Genomic DNA, 26122 nt, shown 5'->3' on the forward strand with positions numbered 1-26122 from the left:
TGTGTGTGTGGTGCGCATCACACATATACCTTATACACACACACATATACGTATATATATATATATATATATATACTATATATATATATATATAGTTTTAAGTATTTTCATCCCAACAGGCATTTTGACGGCAACCACAAGCTGGTCAGGTGGCGGATGGTCTTTCATGGCTGTGTGGATGGCTTCAGCCGGACTATTATATACTAACGGTGCTTGTCCAACAACAGAGCCTCAACCGTCTTGTCATTATTTCTTGGAGGAGTACAGAACTTTGGCTTGCCCTTAAGGGTCAGATGTGATCATGGTATGGAGAATATAAATGTTGCCCGTTTTATGTTGGAAAGAAGAGGAACAGTGTCATTACAGGTGTATCAGTACACAACCAAAGGATTGAGAGACTATGGGCAGAACTAAATAGAGTTGTATCTAGACACTTTATAAACATCTTCAACTTCATGGAGGAACAGGATGTAGTTGATTCATTGAATGAACTACATTTATGGGTTTAGCTCAGGAGGTGGAGTAGATGGCTGGCAACCCCAAGATTGCCGGTTCGATCCCCGATACCCTAATTGCTCCCGACGAGCTGGCTGTCGCCCTGCATGGTTGACTCCGCCTTGTGTGTGAATGTCAGTCATTGTTGTAAAGGGCTTTGGAGAAAAGTGCTATATAAAATGAGGCCATTTACCATTATGTTTATTTTCCAAGGATTGAAAGAGCAGTAACAGAATTCATCAATCAATGGAACAACCATGGCCTCTCCACACAAGGGGGGCAGACACCTCTTCAGCTGTGGCATTCAGGTGCCATTAATAATGCAGGAATCCATCCAGCTATAAGCAGCATTTTTGATGCCGATAACTACTATGGCATTGATGAAGAAGGGCCATTCCCTGAACTTCAAACCAATAATAATGTTGTTATTCCAGACATAGATGTAACCATTAATGAGGCCACAATGAACATTATTCAACAAGTGAACCCACTTGAAAATGATGGGAACCATGAAATAGATGTTTTTTCTTCACTTCTGCACATTCTTCAGTGAATAACATTTTTTGTTAGCCGTGTTCAGGTTTATGAATATATTTTCTTCACTTGTGCAGTGTATTCTGTGAAATAAAGTTTTGTTAAAACATTGTAAAACATTTTAAGAAAAATAAATGAACATGATAAACATTTGCTCAAAGGAACAAACATTCAGGGACAGGACAAGAGAGACAGAGACTTAAACAGCAGAGGGAGAAACAGACAGACACATCAGACAGGCAAACAGATTGATAGACAAATAGGAGACAGAAAGTGAGGCACAGAATTAATTGACTTTATTGATCCCCCCAGGGAGGAAATTTGTTTGTCCCAGTACCACATAACAATAAAAGCAGAAAGGGATACAGATCATTATGTGCAGCTTAATTGTTTAAATTTGAACTGTCTAAACAATTATATGTTAAAAGAAAGTTTGGTAAGAATATGAAAACGTGCTGTTTAAAATAAATGCAGTATGTTTTAAAACATAGGCCGACTGAGTCAACTGAATTGTGGTAAAATCGGTTATATTTCATACGGCATTCAGAAATGAAACTAATAACTGTCTTGTTTTAAACTTTTTTCAGAAAACAGACTGACACAAGCAGAAAGGTAGAGATAAACGGAGAAAGTGAGTTTCTAGTTTTCAGAGCATGACATGTTCATGCCCTGCCAAACCCATATGTGTTTCCTAATGCAAAGTCAAACTTCTCCTTGAACATTTGGTAAGACACATGTAATGGCAACTTGATGCAGTTAACACATGTGTTGGCAAGAGGGAACATTGACGTAGAGAAGCCATCATCTCCTTTGTGAATGAACTGGACAGAAGGAGTTGGGGAAAAGCCGATAGGCGGTACCACAGATGCTCCAGTTGTAAAGGCCAATATCTTCTCTAGTTTGGATGACCCTTCTTCTTCTGTAAAAACAAATATATTATCAGTGGTAGGTGATCCAATTAATGTGTATGTGAATCATCTCTAAAGGATTTAACATCAGCTAATACTGAATAAACTGTCCAGTAACAGTATTTCACTTCTCAAACCAAAGCATCTAAAATCTGAATGCCTCTTGCAATAAACTTATAACAGGTCTTTCATCTTTCAACATTTGTAGGTTGCTTTGTGATAATGTTACGACTACCAAGAGAATACATTTAATCTGTAATGTTTGTTGTACAGGAATGTATTGCAAAAGATAAGATAAATGAAATAAAAAAGAATGATACTTTGATAGATCCATCAGTTTATTTGACAATTATACTATTAATTACCTTCTGCATCTTGGAGATAGTCCCTCCAGAAAGTAACGACCATCTCCTCAGCAGCTCTCTTGTTGCTCCCTTCTGGATAAAGAGACAAATGCTGAAAAGATCATCCATCTGGTCAGCAGTCAGTGTGTTCGGCTCATAGCAGAACAAGGCTCGAAAGCTTTCTGGATGTCGTCGTATTTGGTCCAGAACCCCAAGAGTTTTCAGTCCTTCACAGAATCTGTACAAACAACATGGAATAATTGTACAATCCATAATTCACTTGTACACTGTCAAATTGTCACTTGGTTTCATACAAACATAATAGATATTGTGAAACACCTTGTTGGTGAATGGTTAAAATTATTACTCCTTTTTAGATTGATCTGACTGTACAACTAACACTGAATACCTTTGAAATGGACCTTGAACCCTGTGGATGACCTGAAACATGACAATGTCTTGTACCAGCAGATCCCTGTCTCTTATCGACCGCATAGGCCTCAGACATCCTGCATTGGCCAAGTAGTCAAGCAAAGATTCATTTGACTTCTCAAGGTCCTCAAGGGTTGCACTTTCTGATACCTAGCATCACAAGAAGCAGCAAGATGGCTTATTATGGACGTTTCTCATTAGTTTTTTAATTTATTAGTAAGAACCCAGACACTATTGGTCTGCATACTACAGAATGCCTTTAGGTCCCCTAACAGTTAATGGCAGTGCAGTTTTTCCCCACACATTGCCACAATGTGATAAATAACAAGGAAAATATGCTTCGCTGTCGTCCGTTGAATAGTGGTGGCATTCAGACTACAGCATATGGAAAAAGTGGGCTGATACTCCTTGAGGGCTCCTTTTCAAAATGAAAAGTAGATTTTAATGTAAACTATAACATTTAAAAGCTATCAACTGAACTTCTTGACTTTTTCCAAGAGTTCGGTGTCAGCTATGTCTTCTAATTTTGGATTTGCTGAACCATTGACCAGAAGACAAAATACTGTTGGTGAGAGGAAGTTTGGTGGTGGACCGCCATGTATCAAGCTCACTGGAATGGCTTTGCCAGCAATGTAGTACCAGTCCTCTCTTAGAGCTGCAAAACAATGACATGAAACGAAAAATAATATTGATAAATACCACATTTCATCAAACAAAAGCTGGCTGTCAATGAGAGGCCAGGTCTCGAATGATGACATGGTTCACACAAACAAATAAAAGCTAGGTCTAAAACATGAGTGGAGAAGTGAGCTGCCATATAATATGCATGCCAAGGATGATGTACATTTCCAATAACTTAATCTAATAAATTCAGTAATATAATTTTTCTAGGTCCAGGGTGAAATATACAAACTTTTCCTATTCAGTGAGTATCCGAATTCAGTCACTGTGGATGCATTTCTTAGCAAAACTGGATTGTGTAGCACCATACACGTGCCACAAGATGACAGTAGCCAGATTTCAAGGGCCATATGGGTACATTGCAAGACAAAGTTTACCACAACACTCCTGCTTCACAATAAAAGATGTATTAAGAGAAGGGTTTCAATCTGATGAAACTATAGAGGGGTTTTAATTGAAAACATACAGAAAGTGCTGAGTTTGAATTTACCACATAATGCAGTAACTGTAACAGGGCAAAAAGGAGCAGATTAAAACAATGCTTCATACTAAAATATGACCAATTATGCTTAAAGACCTGCCTCTAAAACAAGCCCACTTTATAAAAGCCTGCTACCTTCTGCAGTTGAGGTAAGTAAAGGCCCCCATCACTATTTGAGGAAATACATTAAGACATGCCACTACATGAAACATGGGATTTCCAGTATATTACATAAATTGTAAATCAGTTCAAAGGCTACAAGTTGCATGTCAAAAATGGCTTACATTATGAATTTTTAGAAAAGCCAGGCATTACCAGTACTGTCAAGAGCCAAGTTCTTGCCATTTTCTTTTCCCTCAAACATGGTTGACCTGGCAATAGTCTCCATCAGCAGCCTTAAGAGTTCCCTTCTTGGTCCTCCTAAATCAACTCCTTCTTCATGTCTCCCAGTGTCATCTGAGAATTTTACACAGATCCTCAAGTTGGGGTCGTGGGATACCCTTCAGAAGCCCCGCATTGCTCCCTCCCAGACAGCAGAGCGATTTATATTAAATTTGCACTGCCGTTTTGTGCTAATTTTGCTTGACAGTTCCAGCAGTGTCTCTTTGACCGGGACCTTTTCTGCACTATAAACACAAAATCAAAAATGAATGATCAGACACACATTGATGTGACATTATTTACAACAACTTGTATTTTGTGAAATTGTTGGTTGTAAGCAACCATTTAATCCAAAACATGGATGTGATAAGGGATAAAGGATTCAGATTCATATCAATTATGAGATCACATCATTCTTGAGTTATCCTGATCTCTCAAACTCAAATACTGTGTGTGCGCGCTACTCACATTTGACTCTCCATACTGGAAATTATAGCTTCCTCATCATCTGAAGAGTCAGGTGGAAGAGTAGCCACGAGTGTCAAATATGAAGCGTAGTCACCATCATGATCAGTTGTGCCAGGGTTCCCATCACCTCTTGAGAGGCAGCCTCCATCATCACCACTGGTGCCAGGGTTCCCATCACCTCTTGAGAGGCAGCCTCCATCATCACCACTGGTGCCAGGGTTCCCATCACCTCTTGCGAGCCAGCCTCCATCATGACCACTACTGCTGGCAGTATGATTGGAGCCATAGCTGTCTTCATGACCAGTGCTAGTGCCAGGTTTGCCATCTCCATCATGACTGCTTGTACTGGGATACTCATTACTCCTCATTACTCTAAACCTGGTAGCAGCCCTGGTGGTGCCAATACTGCTCATGTCTGTACGCATCTGAGGACCATCAACTTCCACACAATCATCATCGCTGCCCTTAGTTGCACGCATGCGTAATGTTGATCTGGTAGTTATGGGAGAACAGTCATTTTCTTCTTCGGAGTCAATCTTAAACAGAGAAAGAAAAAAACATATATTTATTTAATTATTATATTTAGCACAATTTTATTAAGTGGTTTAAAACAAACAAAATCGCAAACATACTAAAAGCGTCCTTGATGGCCTCACATACAGGGCTTTGGTTTTAAAGACCTTGTGAATTAGCATCCCATTCAGCTCCTGACCACCTGTCTCGCGGTGTGAGAAGGCAGAATCACGACACAAGTTCCAGCTATCAAGTTACGTGTCCACAGGCAGCGGTGTTTCCCCGCGTCCCATTCATTGTCTATGTGAAAAGCCGTGCAATGCATTCTGGTAGCGTCGCGGCGAATGTCGAGAGACGGCGCGGGAGTTGGCCGCTCCTCATTTGCATAAAGTTGAAGTGAATCTACTTTATGCTAATCAGAGGCGCCGGGCTCGACTCGCTGCCTCGGGAACTCTCGCGAACAGTCGCGAAAATCTTCTAAACTGAATGTTGTCGATCTAAAATAAAGACAGATTCAGCAACTGCATAGCTTATTTCTCGCTTAAAATGTTTTCAGAAACACCTTTCGGTGAACTATTTTCGTAAAATAAGAGAACGTTTCCAAATGAGCCGCCATGTTGGTCTGCGTGAACTCCGGAGCAGACAGGATAGCTGTGAAAGCGATTGTCCAATCAGGTGCAGCCATGAACTGTGCACGTGATTGTTTGAAGGAGAGCGCCTGTCAATCAGGGCTCAAAAGATTACACTGGCAATTGCAACATTCATGGCTCTGGACATGCGCCCCTTTTCGGTGGTGGAAAATGATTGGTTCAAGTTTTTTTGCTCATGTTATTGAGACCTTACTTGAGACCATAATACTGTTCTTAATCTTAAGTTTTCAAATCTGTCCAGTTTATAAAGATTTTAAAATGTTCTATTTTTATAGTATTTTATTTGTATGTTATATTTTATATTTATAACCATACTTCAACTGTTCTATTCTTCTAGTGAGCCAAGTTATTGAAATGTTACATAAATAAAATGTTTAATTTAAAAAAAAAAATCTCTCTTCTTATCACACCCCCCCACTAACAAAAAAAAAATCGAGGTTTGTATCTAACCGTGGGTCAAAAATCGTGATACGAACCGAATCGTGAGTTTGGTGTATCGTTACAGCCCTACCAGCTTATTACCACAAGCCATGAGAAACTGGAGGCTAGAAAGAAAATGGGGATATTACAACAACAAAAGCTTTAGGCTATGTAGCACAGCAGTGTGTTGTACACTCGTTAGTCATTGTCGTTGTTACTGTGTGTGTGTAGGGGCGCCACTTTGGCTTCTTATTCTAATTAAATGTTTGGCTGAATCAAGTAGATTTTAAAACAAATGCTGAGCAAATGTTTGTTATAATCATGATTGCACTTTGTAAATCTGTGTTTACCATTTTAAAGTTTTTTTAAGTGTTCTATAATAAAATAATAATGTATAAAATACATTATTAATATATGTTACAAAGTAAGAGGAAAAAAGAGGGATTTACCTGACATCGCCTGGAAGTTGCTCACCAAAGCCATTCCTGATGCGTTCCAGAACAGTGTGGTGGTCCCAGTCCTTCTGGAATTCAAAGGCACTGAGGATGTGTCCATGTTTGTGTAACCATGATTTTGGACCTTGTTTGCACACTACTTCCCATGTTTGATTAGGGAGTAGTATTACGTCCTTATTAAAATGGTCATGCTGCTGTGTCCTGACTCTGAAATAAGAATGTAACAATCAGACCACATCAAAACAACCAGTACAATATAAGTCATACTGCTATAGGAAATAAAATACAAAATGCTAACCATCAATACTTTATCAATAATGGGTAATGGTTATTAATATCAGTTATATTTAATCCATTAATATTCATTATTTAGGTCAAATATATTCATTTTAACCCATTTTATCACTTCAATACGACGGTGTATTAGGTCCACTGTTATAAATAAAACGGAGCCGAGAGAGGTGGGCAATATTCTGAGATTAAAAATCGCAAATTTGCTAGTTTGCCGGCATTTATGCTAGCCAACGTCCCAGGAATGTCACTTTTATCTTTGTAATTAATACATCACAACGTTCCAAACAATGCCAAATTGTCATCTTATGTGTGTTTATTGATCCGGTGTATTGGCTAAGCTAGCAGTAGCTTTCACTTGTTGTCATAGCAACGGCAAACATCCGGGTCAAGCTACGTGTTTACTTCCTCTATGATCTACCGCTAGCTTAGCCAAACCACCCGACCAACAAACAATCTCAGAATATTGCCCACCTCTCTTGGCTCCGTTTTTTCCCCCCCGACAGTGGCCCTAATACGCCGTTGTACTTCAAGCCCTGAACACTCTTATTTACGTGATTTCTCTCCGAGCCATAAATCTAGGTTGTGGCATTTTGACACATATTGGGCAGCAAGGTATGCCCTGTCTCCTCCCAGAAGTATATTTTAATTTTGGGATGTCGCTTATCTCTTTATACTGTGCTACTACAATACTAGCTGGCACCTACCTAGGGTGGTAGTAAGGGCTCAATCCCCCGCATGTTTGTAGTGGAGGCAAAAAAACGCTAACTGTTTAGCTCACTACCATGCCATGTTACGTTGCATTACGTTACGTTGGATTAAACAATAATTTGGAAAGATGAACTATAATTACCTTTTCCTCCTTGATGTCCAGGAGCTAAAGCATTGCGCGTGATAACGCGGCGCACACTCTCTCCGGACTGGCGCTGCAGTTGGCAGCGTCATGCTGCTGTGCTGTCGGGAGTGGAAAAGCGACGCGAGGTGGCTGTCTAGCGTGTCGCAGCTTGGATTTGCAACGGTCGGTTGCTGCCCGACTGTTGTCGCATTTGACAGGTTCCTGATGGTCTCCGCTGAGGCTAGTACAGACTGAAGCAACGCTGCTGCCTCGGTTAGGCTACTTGCAGGCTGTTGGGCAGACATGACATGTAGCGAACAACGTGGCTGACGATCAATACGCGCTGTGAATTGCGCAATTTTGTTGAACCGAAGACCTTCCGGTTTTACTGAAACACCTTCCGCTTTGACTGAAATGCCTTCCGTTTTAACTGAAAATCCTCTCACACTATACTGAAATGCTCTCATATAACCAAGTAAAATCCTCTCACAAATTATAGTGAAGTAATGTGTATGAGAGCATTTTAGTAGTGTGTATGAGAGTGTTTTAGTAGTGTGTGTGAGAGTGTTTTAGTAGTGTGTATGAGTGTGTTTTAGTAGTATGTGTGAGAGTGTTTTAGTAGTGTGTATGAGAGTGTTTTAGTAGTGTGTGTGAGAGTGTTTTAGTAGTGTGTGTGAGAGTGTTTTAGTAGTGTGTGAGTGTTTTAGTAGTGTGCGTGAGAGAGTTTTACTTGTATGTATGAGAGCATTTTAGTAGTGTGTGTGAGAGAGTTTTACTTGTATGTATGAGAGCATTTTAGTAGTGTGTGAGAGCGTTTTAGTAGTGTGTGTGAGAGTGTTTTAGTAGTGTGTGTGAGAGCATTTTAGTAGTGTGTGTGAGAGCGCTTTACTTGTATGTATGAGAGCGCTTTACTTGTATGTATGAGAGCGTTTCAGTAGTGTGTGTGAGAGTGTTTTAGTAGTGTGTGTGAGAGCGCTTTACTTGTATGTATGAGAGCGTTTCAGTAGTGTGTGTGAGAGCGATTCAGTAGTGTGCGTGAGTAAATACTTTTTCAGTTGTTTATGTGAGAGTGTTTCAGTGTACATGAGAGCATTTCACTCGCCCCTCATACCCTCTGAAGTCTGAATATGTTGTAATTTCATCTTAATTCAATTTTAGTCTTGGGTCTTGTTTTGACTGTAGGAGACAAGGCGTGGAGTGGGATTAACACAGCCGATTCAGATCTTCACCAACCAAATGAGCTCCTCTCCTCACCTTTAATTCGCCGAGGCGAGGTGCAGTGAAGTTTCGTCACTTGACAACCCAATGACAGAAGCAGCGCCGCCGCTCCCACCACGCGCATCCCGGGCTGTGCGTAGGGCACCAAGTGCTGAGGGGCACCAAAAATATCATAGTCATAATAATTATCATGCCGATATTATATCACTATAGAAATTGTAGGCACATTTTAGGCATGTCTATCACAAAACAGGGTCAGGGCACACAGCAGTAGACATAATGGTGGCGAGAACCCGGTGCCTGCACGAGCCGGCCGGGCCATTTATTATCATCATCACCGTCTTCATCATCTGTGCTCCACAGCTGCACCGGATTCCCCGTCCAACACCAGAACGGCAGGACCTCGCGCACCACTCAGACCAGCTGCAGCCCCAACTCCGGTTCCAGCTTGCGGCAAAGTTGCGCGTTTCTCCATCATAAAGGAATTCTGCTTAGGGCACCAAAATGGCTAGCAGCGGCGCTGGACAGAAGACAGCAGCAGCAGCGCCAGACGGCCAACATTTTCCCAGGATTAAACTGATGTTTTGGTCCGAGAGGTCCAAGTTTAGCTGTGTTAATTCAGTCAGGCTGAGTTTCCGTTACGCGTGCCATCCGCCTTTGATCTGACATCAGATGTGACGGGACAATCTATATAGATATACATTCACGTGTTGATTCAATTAGTTGCATTAAATAGTGTTTGTTGTGATTATTTATTGCATTTAAATTTGCCTGGAACTGTGGAAACCTGCCTGTGAGGTCTTGGTGACGTGTTCGCACTGCGCGCCGGTGAGCCAAACTGCCACTCTGCCAGCTGTAATTCATCTTGCGCCAAGAGTAGACCAGATTGGAGCTGGCGGGCTTTCGGCGCAGTCTCTGTGAGGTTTTTTGCCACGAAACTTCCACTGCACCAAGCTGAATCTGTGACGCCTCCCCCTGCTGCGCCGCCACACCCATCTTGGCACAGGTGATCCACCAAACTGCCAAGCTGACCGTGTGCAAGGCTGCGTTGGTCGAGACTTGCATTGCGCCGGCTCCGCAACCCTGTGCCACCCTGCACTGCGCCGCAAAACTAGGGCCCATAATGTCACCATGGAGAGAGTTCATTGAAACATTAATTGTCAGAATTTAAAGCCATCATGAACTTTCCCATTTTTCCATTGGTGTTTACACTTAGTAGTGCCTTTCAAATAAAATGTTTAAATGTTTGAATTTATAGAGCAATTGGGTTTAGTCATTGTAAGGCTCATTTGCTTCTTTTGGTGAGGAGCTTAACCTGACCCTTAAGTTCACCACTCAGCTCCTCTTTTTGCTGACTTTTTGGGGGATTTTTTGAGAGAAAAATAGTTATGATTTTTGCTATTGTTGTATAATTGATGAAATGTCAGAGGCAACTCATTCCAGTGAGAATAAAACTGCACTATTCAGAGAGTTTAGAGAGAAATACCAAATAGTATTTATTTGTAAATGATGCAGATTACCTGGGAGGTCGTTCCATTAAGTCATGTAAACAACATGTAGTTGTCAGCTGTGATCCAGATCAGACTGGAGACAAACACTTCACAGATGGGAGACTAGTACTTGCTATCATCTGACAGTTGAACTTTTTATATTTTTCCATATCTTTTTATGTTGTAATAATCTGATGATCTGCACGCTGCTCCACCTTATTTAGGACATTTGCAGATCATTTGCAGAGATTGGACAAATTTGCGCGCTTGCACACTGGGTGTATTTTGCATTAATTGTTGCATCATCGTGACTTCCTGGAAGGGCTGATTAGACACATATATACTGTATAGTAAATGATATATTTATAATCAGTATAGATTCCTTTGATATATATACTTTTTTTTATTAGTATTAGTGTTCACTGTTACAAAGGAAAGGGATTTTGTCTTTTGAACTAGGTGATTTCTTTTAATATACATTACACTGAATTTACAGTAGGACAATACGAAGGAGTCCACATCAACAGCCAAATTAGACCAGGCAGATCAGAAAACAGGAGGAGGCTGCTTACTCACTGCAGTTGTGGTCAATATGAGCCCGATATTGGACAATTTATTAATGTATTTATATGTATACATACCTTTAGCTGTCTCATGAAAGTGTATGAGGACAAGTATTTGTATGTGTCCCAGCAATTTATAATTGGACGAACTGGCATGGATTTGTGTTAATTTTGTACCAATAAGCAGCAGCAAAAAAAAAAAAGGCTTGATGTTGTCGAGCTCAAAAAACAGAACTTCACATCCTAGCTATTTTTAACAATTTGCTTCTTCATTGCTTCATAAATGGCTCACTGGCAATATGAATAGCCAAGATCGTGATGTACTTTTGTCAGACCAAATTAAAAGCAGACACTTGGTCTTTCTTTCTTTCTTTCTTTCTTTCTTTCTTTCTTTCTGTATTTTCCTTTCATTATACAGGAACGTTTAAAAGTAACTTACAGTTAAGCTGAACATGAAACAAACCACAGTCATATCACATCAAGACACATTTACCGGAGGTGGTTTGGCTGATCAGACTGCAATCCATCTTCAGTGCCTTTGGGTGCATTTACACCCGTATTTTTATGTGGTCAAGGACTATCTGATTGCACAACTATTGGAAGGTGTCAAGGGGGTCTTAGTGACTCTGGTTCTACAGTACTGAGATAGAGTCTATCAAGTTTGTTGGTTTCATAATTTGACTGAAAATCAGCTGCTGCGACAATGAAAATTCCCCATGGGCATCATTAAACGTACAACTCATCCAGCAGTGGTCTGTCAGGATGAAGGTCCAGCTGGGCAGAAGGAAGGGAGTTCACTGGCGGTTCACAGGGGGATGATTTGGACTGTGACAGTTAAGCCCAACACAGTCTGTCCCTCCAGCTACTGACAGTGTGTGTTTTAACCAGAAATCAGATATGGTGTGTGTGTATCCATATCGTCTGGTCGGGTGAATGAAGGTCCTCACAAAGACAAACGTACAGGGATGTATGTGTGTGCGTGTGTTTGTGTATGTGTATGTGTGTGCGTGCGTGCGTGCGTGCGTGTGTGTGTGTGTGTTACGGGGCACCGTAAGATGAATAAATAACCCGTATGGAAAGCAGGTAAGAGACCGCAAATGAGGACACGGTACAACTTCTTCATCTCCAGATTGCTTCTCCTGGTTGTTGATTCAAATTAAATAATCATGTTTACATAAAACATTATACTCTGATAATCATTCCAGTCATCTATTTTGTCTGTTATCATCAAATTCAATCATCTTATTACAATTTAACAGTTTCACTCACAGACAGTACCTTTCTAGGTTTCGCTTGTGCTTAGTACACCCTTTATTTGTGATTTACACAATGGCCTTTTATTGTGAGCAGCCTAAGGCACACCTGTGCAATAATCATGCTGTCTGATCAGCATCTGGATATGAACACATGTCAAGTGGATGGATTATCTCAGCAAAGGAGAAGTAGATTTAAACACATTTGTGAACAAAAATTGAGTGTGTAGAAAAAGTCTCAGATCTTTGAACTCAGCTCATGAAAAATTGGAGCAAGGACTACTGTTGGCCTGGCCTGTGGATTGATCAGGAGCTCCCCTTTGGATACCAATGTAAAGGAACATTTTCTTCTCTTTGAAGGTTAAACACACCTGCATCTGCTCCCTGCAGCCAGCAGACTCCTCACAAACAGAGTGTGTCAAAGTGACAGGCAGGCTGTGTGAGTGTACTTTATTCTCTGGGGGTTCAGACACTGCAGTGTCAGGATATCTTGCAGCCGGACTAAAGTGGCACGCTCTAAAAACAGTGATGAGTGTGGAGCTCTCCTGTTGTGGGTGTGTCACACTGAGCCTGTTTAACACAAATGCACGTCAATTTAGTATTTCTTTCATAAAGGCAGATCTAGATACAAAGATACACACTGCAAGGCATTTTCCTAAGGTGAGCTTGCAAAGTCCTTTTACCATTGGGACCAATTAACACATTAAGGGCCCAATTATGCAAAGCATTGTGTATTCTTGGAAATTGGAGCCCAAGTATGGAATTGTGCTTTTGTTCAATTACATTTTATTTATAGTGCCATATCACAACAGAATATCAGGACACTTAACACATTGAGCAGGACTGGAATACGCTCATGATTTTCAGGGTTAATACATTTTCCAAAGTCCCAACATCACCCAGGGCCAAGCGTTACAGCGAAAGGGCGAGAAAAACTACCTATTTTGTTGTTGCTAGGTAACTGCAAAACGAGCAGTCACGTAATTACAGGTCCCAGGTTAGTAACGTGTTCTTCATAGTGTCATGATCTCGTGTTAATCTCAATTGTGTTGTTTTACTAACTTCAAATGGTTTGTTCCTAAATGCAACATCGCAATGACCAAAAGGCACATGAAGCTTGTGATATTTAACAGGGGATTAGAGAAAAGATAACCAAAAGCAGGCCAAAACTACATGCAAGACATTTGGGATGAGAGAGATCCCAACACTGCAAAAGCACCTGCTTTTGTAGGTATTGGCTCCACCCTACAATCAAGATTCACACCTGAAACACATTAGGAATTTGCAGAGAGCCAAAAGAAAATACAAACAGGGACAACTACACCACCCAGAGGTGGAAGAGGACGTAACACGGTTCTGTTTAGTCTCAGCTCTCTCATCAAACTTGGCAGAGAAAGTTAGCAACTAGCTGGTGAACTTGTCTCAGGGGTTGGTAGAGATCCAACCTAAAATACAGACAATAAATATTGGACTTCTATTCCCGAGTTGCCACAAACACAACTGCAAATCAAAAGTAATGTTGCTGTGTCTGCTGGTCGGTAAATTACCAATTGCTTGTTAAGTATATGTGCTTGGAATTAGAACTATTTTGAGCAATACTATTACTCCGATTATTAAGAAATATTACATAAGCATGCGACGATATGACTGCACAGCGAAGCCTATTAAATAATGAATGCAGATGAAGTGGTACGAGCTGGGGGTGGGAGGTGTGGTATCAGGATCCACAACATGGTCTAGAAGTGTGGCCCTCAACCCATTCTGTCAATTAGAGACCAGGATCCACAACATGGTCTAGAAGTGTGGCCCTTATTTCATTGGAGGTTACAGCTCTTTGTCTTCTTCTATGTCTTCCTAGAGTTTTGCATATGTGACTTCAGTTGTGTCTGCTGTCGTTTACCATTTGGAACAAACTGTAATACAGGCGCATATAGGTTTACATTTTGAGTTCCAGATGGTAAACGGCAGGATCCACAACATGGTCTAGAAGTGTGGCCCTTATTTCATTGGAGGTTACAGCTCTTTGTCTTCTTCTATGTCAGTTATGCCAAGTTCAGCCAGGGTGGAGAGGAGGATTTGGTGGTTGACTTTGTCGAATGCAGCAGATAGGTCGAGGAGAATGAGAACGGAGGAGTGTGATGAGGCTCTGGCGTCTCGCAGGGACTTGGTCACTGTGAGGAGGGCCGTCTCAGTGGAGTGAGCACTGAATCCTGATTGATTAGGGTCAAGGAGGTTGTTCTGCGAGAGATAGGATGACAGTTGGTTGTAGGCGGCACGTTCCAAGGTTTTAGAGAGGAATGAAAGAAGAGATACAGAGGTCTGTAGCTTTGGATGTCAGTAGCGCCTAGGGTGGGTTTTTTAAGGAGAGGCTTCACTGTAGCAGTCTTAAAAGCCGCTGGAATGACACCTGAGGTGAGGGAGGAATTGATCAGGGTGGTGAGGAATGGCAAGATGTCGTGTGAGATGTCTTGGAGAAGAGAGGAGGGAATTGGGTCAAGGGAGCAGGTGGTGGCACGGTTAGATGTAACAAGTGCGTGAACGTGTTCAGAGGTGAGGGGGCTAAAGCTGGTAAGGCCATCAGAGTTGAGAGTTGGGGGAGATGTTTTCTGGGAGGGAATAGGCGTGAATGAGGAGCTGATGTCATTTCATTTCTTGGTAAAGTAAGTTGCAAAGTCATCAGCAGTAAGGAAGGAGGGGGGGGGGGTAGGAGGGGTGAGGAGGGAGGAGAACATGGAGAAGAGTTTCCTGGGGTTGGAGGCAGGAGAGTTGATCGTTGTCAGGTAGAAGGCAGATTTAGCTGCCGAAACAGTTGAGGTGAAGTCAGAGAGGAGGTGATGGTAGTGAGCAAGGTCCTCATCTTGGCCCGATTTCTTCCATTTTCTCTCTGACGCTCGCAACAATGATCTGTTGGTTCGCAGAGGTTCAGACAGCCAGGGAGGGGAGGGAGATGATCGCGCAGGTCGTGAGATTGGGGGACAGAGAGTGTCCAAAGAAGAGGAGAGTGAGGACATCAGGATGGAGGAGGCTTTCTCAGTAGGCATTAAGGAGAACTGTTCTGTGGATGGTAGTGAGGAAATAACAGTTGAGGAGAGAGCGGAGGGAGTGAGGTATTTCAGGTTGCGGCGTCTGGTGACAGTTTGAGGCGTAGAGGGGAGGGATGTGGTGGACTTCATGGGGAGGGAGAAAGTCGCAAAGTGGTGGTCGGACACGGTGAGAGGGGTAACAGAGAGTGCCAAGATGCCACAGGATCTTGTGAAGACAAGGTCAAGTTGGTTCCCGGCCCGGTGAGTGGGTGGAGAGGGGGAGAGTGTAAGGTCAGAGAAGAAGTCAATGAATTCAGATGAGTGCAGCTTTCCCGGGTGGATGTTGAAGTCACCGAGGACGACGAGTGGTGTGCCATCATCACTGCATGAAAAGTGGGATTTTCGTCAGTTAGCGGCCCTGTAAATTGACGTGGAAGTTCAGGTTTACGACTGCAAACGGCAATTTGCAGGAAACACCGAAAACTGACGTAAATTGCCGGGAATTGACGTGGGCCTTGCTTGGCAGTTGTCCCCCCATGACCCCCCTCCCCGTAATCCTAGGGGAGGCTTTAACATGTAAATGAAAATGCTGTGAGCTATACAAATGCAAATCAGTTATTACTTTTAATCAGGCTTTGCCACAAAGGTAAAATGTACATTCATGCAAACAACATCACAGTCTCCTAGAGCTCAACCACTGTGCATAGTGGCATGGCTACAGTGACCCTTTCTTTGGTCTTGCTTAAATGCACAGTGGATGTGTTAACCACACATCTCCCAGCAATGCGCTCAACAGGCAGAAATGATGCTGGGTATGACGTGTCTGTTCCCTGCAAGCTCCAAACTTCTATTGGCTTTCCATAAAAATGTCTGTCCGGATGGGGATGAAGCCAGGAAACTTGCGCAGTAACATGTTTAAATGCAGTAGGGGAGACTGGGGTAAGTTGAGCCAAAGGGTAAGTTGAGCCACCCCTTGTTGCTAGGAAACGGTAAAAAACTTTGATCATGTGACCAAATATTTAGGAGGGAGGCATCATTTCATGGAGTCTGTGAAGGTAAGAACCACATGGGTAAAGTGGTTAGACATTTATTCCCAGAAACACATTTTTCACTCTTGAAAGTGAATTGAGTCTATCATAAGTTTCATCAGAATTGTGTTTAGCCTGTCTACTTTCACCGGCCCCACGTCGGGTCGTTTTTCACTCGTTTGGCATTCATTCCGTTTAATCGCATATTATTTTGAATGCATCTGCGTCATATTATACATCATTTGAAAGCTGCGAGTCTCGTGAATCGAACAAAGCCAGCCGTTTTAGGCTCACGGAGACACATCAAAAGCAAACACAGCGTGTGTGTAAGGAGTGCACAGAAAAAAAACAATAACAAGACCGGCGTTTCCTACCTTTGGAGCTGTCTCGAAGTCTAAAAAAAACATGTAGCTTGATAATCCTCATATCCACAGAAAGGTAAGAGTCCAACGAACAAAAGTATCCACTTCATTTAGTCCCACAAGCACGCGATCTCCGGTAATCATCCATAACACGCCATGTGTTGACATTGTGAGTCTCTGAACAAGATGTTGTTTTTATTTGTTTATCGCTTTTTACCGCTGTTCGACGAAGGGCTAACAATGGATGTTTGCTATTGCCATGTTCGTCTTCGTCTTCTGGACAAAACAAGCCCCCTTCCATGATTCTGCGATCCGAATTGGCTGAACAAACTGTCCATCAAGCGAGCCAGTGCTTCACTGGCTCGCGTCAAATGACGCTGACCAACCACGCGTAATCTCCAGATACAGAGAGCCAATAGCAGAGGAGTAAAAAAGTCCCCGGCTTTTGACTGACAGGTCTTATAGCCAATGAGCTTACGATTCCAACGGTATATTGCATGGGGGTAGAAGGCTTGAGTGTGAGAGGCACAGCGAACGCGTAAACTACACTTGTCATCTGAGACTTTACGCACGGAGTCTCGTGCGCGCATTACAGAAGGCTGCCGTTTACTATTCCTTTTGATTGTTTTGAGCATTTTACAATGGAAGGAAAGACTCGGTATTCCCTTGGAGACGCCTTAGACTTTGTCACCCGGGACAGTGACAAAGAAATATCAGAAGATGAATCTGCCGGGAGCGTCTGCAGCATTGATTCGACAGAGGAGGACGTGTTTGTCCAAGGACTTGATGCGTTGCTAGATCGGTAAGTGTCTAAATACATTTTCAAAATGTTATTATATTATTATTCAATGCGTTTATGAATAAGGAGTAGGCTCGATTTTCCAAAATAAAAGTGCTATGTGAATTTGTGGGATATGTACAGGGCCGGAGTGGGACTCATTTTCAGCCCTGGAGTTTCATACCTCAGACCGGCCCACTTTAGATCACGACCTATTATATTAAAATAATGTAATTATAACTTTACATGTTAAGCATACAATAGCGCACTGTTCTCTAAAGCCTTGTAATTCCGTGTATTTTCACACAGCCTTGTGGGCACAAGTGCCCATAGTTCGGCCGTGTTCAGCTGTCTGTTTCCCGGCTGGTTTGCGTGCGGCGCGTCTTGGCGTTTCGCGTTCGACGGAGAGTCCGCCTGTGTGGACTCTTGTGGACCTGGGCGGGCCGGTGTTTGACCGATGTCCGCGGGCTTTTCAGCCAGCTCTGAGTGTGATAGTCCCGACAGTTCGGCCGGGTTCTTGTGTCTATTTACCTGCGGGAATCCCCGCAACGCGTCCGAGTGTTTTACGTGTGTACGGACGGAGCAGAAGTCCGGCTTCGCTGTGCGTAATTGTGGCGTGGCGCGGACCTGGACCGGCCGGAGCTGCACGGGCTTTTCACACAGCCTTGGGGGCACAAGTGCCCATAGTTCGGCCGTGTTCAGCTGTCTGTTTCCCGGCTGGTTTGCGTGCGGCGCGTCTTGGCGTTTCGCGTTCGACGGAGAGTCCGCCTGTGTGGACTCTTGTGGACCTGGGCGGGCCTGTGTTTTAGTGAGGACCGCGGGCTTTTCACCATGGTCTGGGGGCATCAGGGCCGAGAGTTCGGCTGGGTTCTTGTGTCTATTTACCTGCGGGAATCCCCGCGAAGCATACACGTGATACCCACTCCACTCAGTGCCATGACTGAACACCAGCACAAAAATAAATAAAAATAATAATTGAACACCGGCCCTCGCGGCCCAAAAGTCAAACCGGCCCACCGGGAATTGTCCCGGTCCTCCCGATTAGCCACTCCGGGCCTGGATATGTATCATGTACATATCCCACAAATGTGATGAATACAAAGGTGATGTTATTCAACTGTCATAGCTTTGTACTTACTCTCATGATGTCGATTTATAAAAATAAATAATATGATTTATATATTACTATAAACTATCGATTTTCCAGCCAGCCAATATATTCCTAGGTATTTATGAATGTACACAGTGTCTATACTTGGGAATACAGAGGTGTTTACTGGAGTAGAGGCCTGAAACTTGTGGGTGGGGGTCACAGAAAATATGTGTTCATTTACAATACTATGGTTACCTGGAACTTGGGGGGATCACAGACAATATGTGCTAATTTAGACAATATGTGCTCATTTACATTACTATGGTTACCTGGAACTTGGGGGGATCAGAGACAATATGTGCTAATTTAGACAATATGTGCTAATTTACATTACTATGGTTACCTGGAACTTGGGGGGATCACAGACAATATGTGCTAATTTAGACAATATGTGTTCATTTACAATACTATGGTTACCTGGAACTTGGGGGGATCACAGACAATGTGTGCTAATTTAGACAATATGTGCTCATTTACAATACTATGGTTACCTGGAACTTGGGGGGATCACAGACAATATGTGCTAATTTAGACAATATGTGCTCATTTACATTACTACAGTCACTGCACCTCAATCAGAGGGTCAGTTATATAATGGTCATATAGCTAATGGTTGTTTATAACGATATTTTACAGCCCTTCATCAGATGAGTCATCCGATGATGATGACACACCACTGAGGAAGCGTAGCCGTTCTTCACGGGCCACCACCTCCCCCTCTGAAGAGCCCTCCACCTCCACAATACCACCAATCCCCGCTGCTGCTACTGTCTCCAAGGCCCCCTCAACTGCTGCCAGGGGTGCGAAGGGGAGGTCAAGAGAGGAAGGGGGGGCAGGGGAAGAGGAAGCAGACAACACACTGCTTCCACCAGCACCACCACCTCTGAGGACAGATGGCATGATGGCAGTGAGGAAGATGTTGAGCCACCACAGCCAGTCTTCAGGCCTGCCAGAGCACCAGGACCACAGGTGTCTTCGACTGCATCCTACAGTCCACTGGATTTGTTTCGGCTTTTCATGTCCACCACAATACTGCAAACAATTCTGACCCACTCCAATGCCTATGGTTCGAAGAAACAGGAGGGGAAAGCAAGGCCATGGCATCAGATCACGTTACAAGACATGTACTCTTTTCTGGCACTGGTTATTTACATGGGATTTACCAAATGCCACTCGTTTACTGATTACTGGAGGAGGTCCAAGCTGTACAGCCTGCCATTTCCCATGAAGGTCATGTCATGCAGGAGATTCATGGACATCACTTACGCTCTCCGTCTCAGTGATCCAAAGGTGGATGCTGAGAATGAAAAGAAGAGAGGAACAGCAGCCTTTGACCGGTTATGTAAAATCAAGCCAATGTACGACAGCATTAGGGAAGCCTGCTTGAGTCATTTTCAGCCATTTCAGAACATTTCAATAGATGAGAGAATGGTGGCATCAAAGGCCAGAATTGGAATCAAACAGTACATGAAGGACAAACCGACTAAATGGGGATACAAACTCTTTGTCCTGGCTGACTCCCTGTGCGGTTACACCTGGAACTTTTTTGTGTACGAAGGAAAATCCTCTGCCCGGGAGGGCAAGGGTCTTAGTCATGACTCTGTTATGACCCTTCAGGGAGATAAGTTATTGGGCACAGGCTACAGGCTATTTGTGGATAACTTTTACACAAGCCCCACACTTTTTAGGAACCTCCTCCTAAAAAAGATACAGGCCTGTGGCACCATCCGGACTAACATAATTGGCTTTCCAAGAACAACGCTGAACGCCTTGTCCAAAAAAGCTCCCAGAGGAAGTCTGCGCTGGATCAGGGATGGTGACCTGCTGTTTGTACAATGGAAGGACACACGGGAAGTGTTCATGTGCACTACCATGCACAGAGCCTTCGCAGGAGACACTGTCCAAAGGAAGGTGAAGGGACGTGATGGACAGTGGACAGTCATGAATATCCCTGTTCCTGCAGCAGTGAAGGATTACAATAAGAACATGGGGGGAGTGGATCTCTCGGATGCCCTTATTGGGTACTACAATGTCCTCCACAAAACAAAAAAATGGTACAGGACTTTTTTTTACCACTTTGTTGACATTGCAGTTGTGAATGCCTACATCATTCACAAGGAGTTGGCCAAGGTGAAAAGAGAAAAAGCTCTTACCCAGAAAGCATTCCGGGAGACACTTGTGTTGGAGCTCTTCGAGAGTGGATCAGCATCCACCGCTGTCCCTCCACCACCTCCCCCTGCTCCTCCTGGTGCTTTGCACAAACCAATGTACATTTCAGGGGACAGCACGTCAGGAAGGCGCAAATGCAAGTACTGCCATCAGAAGACGCCCCTGATATGTGTGACCTGTGATGTACCATTGTGCATATTGCCGAAGCATAATTGCTTCAATGCCTGGCACGATTTGAACCTGTGAAGCAATGACCTCTGAAACAACTGTAAACAGTTGTATGTAAATATATTTGGGTGCAATACTTTTTGTTTCTTTTTTTTGGCAATTATTGCAAAGTATTTGTGTTTACTTCTTTTGCACTGTTCTTACACACATTTTTGGTGCAATACTTTATTATATTGTACAAGTTATAGTGTAAATTGAAATGTGTTACTTGTTCACTTGTTTTCACTTTTTACCAAATATAGCATTTCAAGAAGTAAAGAAGTTATTGTTTGACTATTCTTCTACCTAAATGGTTATGTTTGGTATGTTTTTCAGTCACATAACATTCATTTGGATAATGATAAGCTCATTTGGCCACTTTTGGAGATGTTTTGGGTAACTGAGAAATACCAAAAAAATAAATAAATAAATAAAAAAAAACATAAAAAAATATTTTTTTTATTAGTTTTATTAGTAGTTGTATTAGTAGTAGTTGCAGAACTGGTGGAATAAACAAAAAAAGTAGAATTATGAACCTAAAAATACCCATAATCTCATTTGGCACAATCTGGCACAATTTGGCACACTTTGTGCCAAATGCAACTCCGTCTGACATTGCTCTACAAAAACGACTGCCAAACGCTCATTTTTGGGTGTATTTTTATCCACTTTCTACCAGTTGTTGGTAAGGCTTGTGGCTGTGGCTTCATTCAGTTTTTAGGCCTAAATACCAGAGCCACAGCTATCTTTTTTCACTCAAAAATTTAAAAAAAATTAGGCAAGGCAAAAAATTTAAAATTTCCACAATGTTTGAGCTGTAGTAACTCAGTGTCAGTAACACTTAGAGTAAATCTGACACTTGGAGAAGAAACTTCAAAGGGTTAGCTTTCAGGAATGCTCAGCTTTGTGTCTGTAGTCATAGGGGTTCAAGAACAGTAACCATTTTACTTTGGGTATGTCGTTTTCAGCCTTTTCTTCAAAAATAGGACCGCCATGGAACAGGCTTAGACCAAAATAGATAATTTTAAATTTGTTTTATACATCAATTGTGGTATCTATGAGCTACAACATGAGGTCATAAACCTAGCATAACAGTGCACCATTTTAGCTGTGGGGACTAATAAAGTCAAAATGGTAGCTCTGGGGTATGTTGAGCCATTTGGCCAGGGGTAAGTTGAGCCAGTGGCTCAACTTACCCCTTACACTTAAGAAGTGTATTTTGGCTGTAGCCTACTAGCCTATATGTCTTAAATATTAAATCAAGATTCTGCATTTATATGATTACAGAGTGGACATCATGCCTCGTGTATATAAGCGCAAAACTAGCAGGGGAGCCACCACTGATGTTCTTGAAAGAGCCACCAGTGAAGTGAGAGAAGGGAAGTCTATTCGAGCAGCAGCAAAGGATGCCAAAATAGACAGAATGACACTGAAGAGATACATTGACAAAAAAGAAAATGTACCTTTGAAAAAGACAGGCTATGATGGAGTAGCAGAGGCTAAAAGGATTCTCTCAGATGGCATGGAGTCTGAACTTGCCAAACATATTAAGAATCTTGCAGACCAGTTTCATGGGCTTACTACTCTCAAATGCAGAGAACTTGCCTATGAGTTTGCAAAGCGAAACAACATCCCTGTGCCAGACAGCTGGTCAAGAGAAGAACGAGCAGGTAGGTAACCTAACAGATATTGAACATAGAGATCTATCTAAATATGCAAGGTTATCTCCCAGAATTACTGCCAACCAGCCAGCTAGCTAAGAAAATTCAAGCAAACTCAATTATAGAATAGAATAGAATAGAATAGAATAGAATAGAATAGATATACCTTATTGATCCCAAGCTGGGAAATTAAGGAATTGATATGTTAGTAGAAAAATATTATTGGAGTCATTAAGATAACTTTTTTCCAGGAGTGGATTGGCTTGAGTTGTTCAAAAACCGACAACATCTATCATGTCGGACACCAGAGGCCACATCCTTGGCAAGGGCCACTGCCTTCAATGAACACAATGTCACCCTGTTCTTTGATAAGCTGGCATCAGTGATGGACAGGTATTTGATGCTTGATGTGAGAAATAATTTTTGTAGTCTAATCAGAAATGAATTTGTCCTCTAAAATGTAAAATGTAAAATTTGTCCTCTTTTCAGACACAAGTTCCCTCCGAACATGATTTATAATATGGATGAGACAGGCGTAACAACTGTACAGAAGCCAAAGCAAATTGTGACACAGATGGGGAAAAAGCAAGTTGGCTCAGTAACATCTGGTGAAAGAGGAGAGCTTGTAACGGTAGTGTGTGCTGTCAATGCTACAGGGAACACAATCCCCCCCATGTTCATTTTCCCGCGTGTCAAATACCATGAGCACTTTATCAGAGGATCACCGACTGGATCAATCGGGACCGCAACAAAATCTGGTTGGATAAATGAGGAGGTGTTTTGCATGTACCTGGAGCATGTTATCCAACAAACAAACTGCTCCAAGGATCATCCACTACTACTGATCCTTGACAACCATTCGGCACACGTCTCACTGAAGTCTGTGCAGATGGCAAGGGAGAATGGGATCGTGATGCTCACTTTGCCACCTCATACATCCCATAAAATGCAGCCCTTGGATGTATCGGTCTATGGGCCATTCAAGACATATTACAACAAGGCCATGGACAGTTGGATGCGAACCCACCCTGGACAAACTGCTTCCATTTATGCCATCCCAGAGATTGTGCATGAGACCTTCCTGTCAGCAATGACACCAAGAAACATCCTGTCAGGATTCAGGTCCACTGGTATCTTTCCTTTCAATCGGGATATCTTCCCACAGGAAGCCTATGCACCATCCATGGTCACAGACAGACCCAACCCTGACGAGCAATCTGACCAGCCATCTACCTCAACTGACCTACCAGCACCAGCACCTAGTGGCACAGGAACTGAGTCATCATCACTTTCTGATAGTGCTGTCTCTCTCAGCCATCCAGGATACGTATCTCCAGTAGAAATAATGCCATTCCCAAAGGTGACGGCAACAAAGCCTAAAAGAAAACATACAAAGGTGAAGACACGAATCTTGACTGACACACCTGAGAAGTTGTTGTTGGAAACAAGTCACAAAGAAAAAGAAAAGAAGAAGGCTGGAGAACTTCTCAAGAAGAAGACATCAAGCATCAAGAAACAGGGCGCAAAAAAACAAAAAAAACAACAGCCCATCATGGAAAGCAGCTCAGAGAGTGACACCATGATTCCACTCGACACAGACTGTGAGAGTTCCGAGTCCGACACGAGTGCTGAAGAAAATACTGAGCTTGCGGTGGGCGACTTTGTGGTTGTAAACTTTAAGGGCAAATCAAGAAATTACCGCTACATTGGCTTGCTGGAGAAGATTGAAGGCAATGATCTAGAGTGTAAGTTCTTGAGAAGAGGCAAAGCTGGCTATGGTAAACCCACCCTTACTTTCAAAGAGAAAGATGAAGGATTCTTCCCAAGATGCGATGTAATCGCAAAACTCCCCAAACCTCACAGGGCTGGTGGCACAGCAAGGAGGTCCCAGCAGTTTGTATTCCCCTGCAACCTCGACAGGTGGAATATTGAGTAAAAGCGGAGGTGGGAGATGGATGGATCGAGGGAGGGATGGGGATAGATGGAACGAGAGGAAGATGGAGGGAGGAGTTTAACGAAGATGGAGAAGAGAGGATAGATAGAGGAATGAAGGAGGGATGATGAGAGGATGAGAGTTTAAGTTCAGATTGTTAAAATGTGTTACTAGTCCATAATTGATGTTACTGTCAGCAAGGACACCAAGAAACTATGATTCTGGACCAAGGATTCAGTTCTAGTGTTTTCTTTCCAAAAACACAGCTGTTAATGTTCTCTTCCCAAGCGCACTTTAAGGCATTCTCACTTGTTCTCTTCCTAAGCGCACTTTAAGGCATTCTCGTGTTAAAATGTTTTTGTTACAAAACAGCTGTTTAGCAGTAATATGCAAAAAAAGTTATTGTGCCTGTTGAATTGTGTATAATAAATAAAAATACACATGAATGTGAAGAAGTGACTGTTATTTAGGGATGGAGTAGGTGAGGGAGGGGCTGGGTGGAGGTGGGGAGGAGGGTGGGGGGAGTAGGGATATGGCTCAACTTACCCCGCTTCTATGCTCAACTTACCCCATACACGGGGTAAGTTGTGCCACAAGACCACTTTTTTTGGACATGCTATATTATCGAAACAGTTATGTTTACACTCATTCTGTTTGTTTCCACAACATCCTGAAATATATGCAGATATATTAGTTAGCAACAAAACTATGATTGCCTTGATGTAGTGATCCTAAATATGAAAAATGGCTCATCTTACCCCAGTCTCCTTTTAACACAACATTAACAACTATAAACTGCTTTATAATGGCTGGTCGTAGTTCTGCTAGAGGGTCAAGGATGGGTTCATAGATCATAGATCTCGGCTGTGTTCGAAATGCCATACTAACGTCCTACTCGTACTTAATTGTGACGTAAATTTGAGTACGTAGTGCGTTCACATACAATAGGCGAATTCGACTTGATGTAGCCGCCTGCAGCGCGCTACCTAACGTGATGTATTGTGGGTTGAAAGCGATGCATGATGGCTAGAATTGTGTCCGACTTAGCAAGCCGACTGCAAAGACGTCACAGGGTCGCGACCATATCACGTGACCCAAAACATCGCAGGAACAAGTTTTTAAGAGGCGCTTCTTGCAGCGCTTGGCAGCGCGGTCCACGGTGGCTGCAACTGGCTTGTCCACACCTCCGCTACAGTGGAATGGTTCTCATTGGTTAAAAGTTCAATGACGTGTGTTCAGGTCCGCACTCGGCGGCCACCTTGAGGTGAAATTATACTTTTTATTTTGGTCGCATTGATCTCATGGCTTGATCTAAAGTTCCGTGCATTGTGTTGTGAGTAGGCCTATTATATGTGAGGTCTGGTTAATACAAACATAGAATGATAATACAAATATA

General features: G+C 42.7%; 1 protein-coding gene and 1 long non-coding RNA gene across 2 annotated transcripts in view; both read left to right on the top strand.

Annotated features, from left to right (window-relative positions):
* Positions 1-26122, top strand: part of LOC311020850 (uncharacterized protein) — a 59346-nt gene that overhangs the window by 20599 nt on the left and 12625 nt on the right. The gene's annotated exons all lie outside the window — the stretch shown is intronic.
* LOC311020885 lies at positions 16353-24920 on the top strand. The gene is made up of 3 exons (XR_014597950.1): positions 16353-16591; positions 22135-22314; positions 24775-24920. It is a non-coding gene; the product is annotated as an uncharacterized lncRNA (long non-coding RNA).

Source organism: Eutrigla gurnardus (genome assembly GCF_963514095.1).
Source record: "Eutrigla gurnardus genome assembly, chromosome: 11".
Taxonomy (NCBI): domain Eukaryota; kingdom Metazoa; phylum Chordata; class Actinopteri; order Perciformes; family Triglidae; genus Eutrigla; species Eutrigla gurnardus.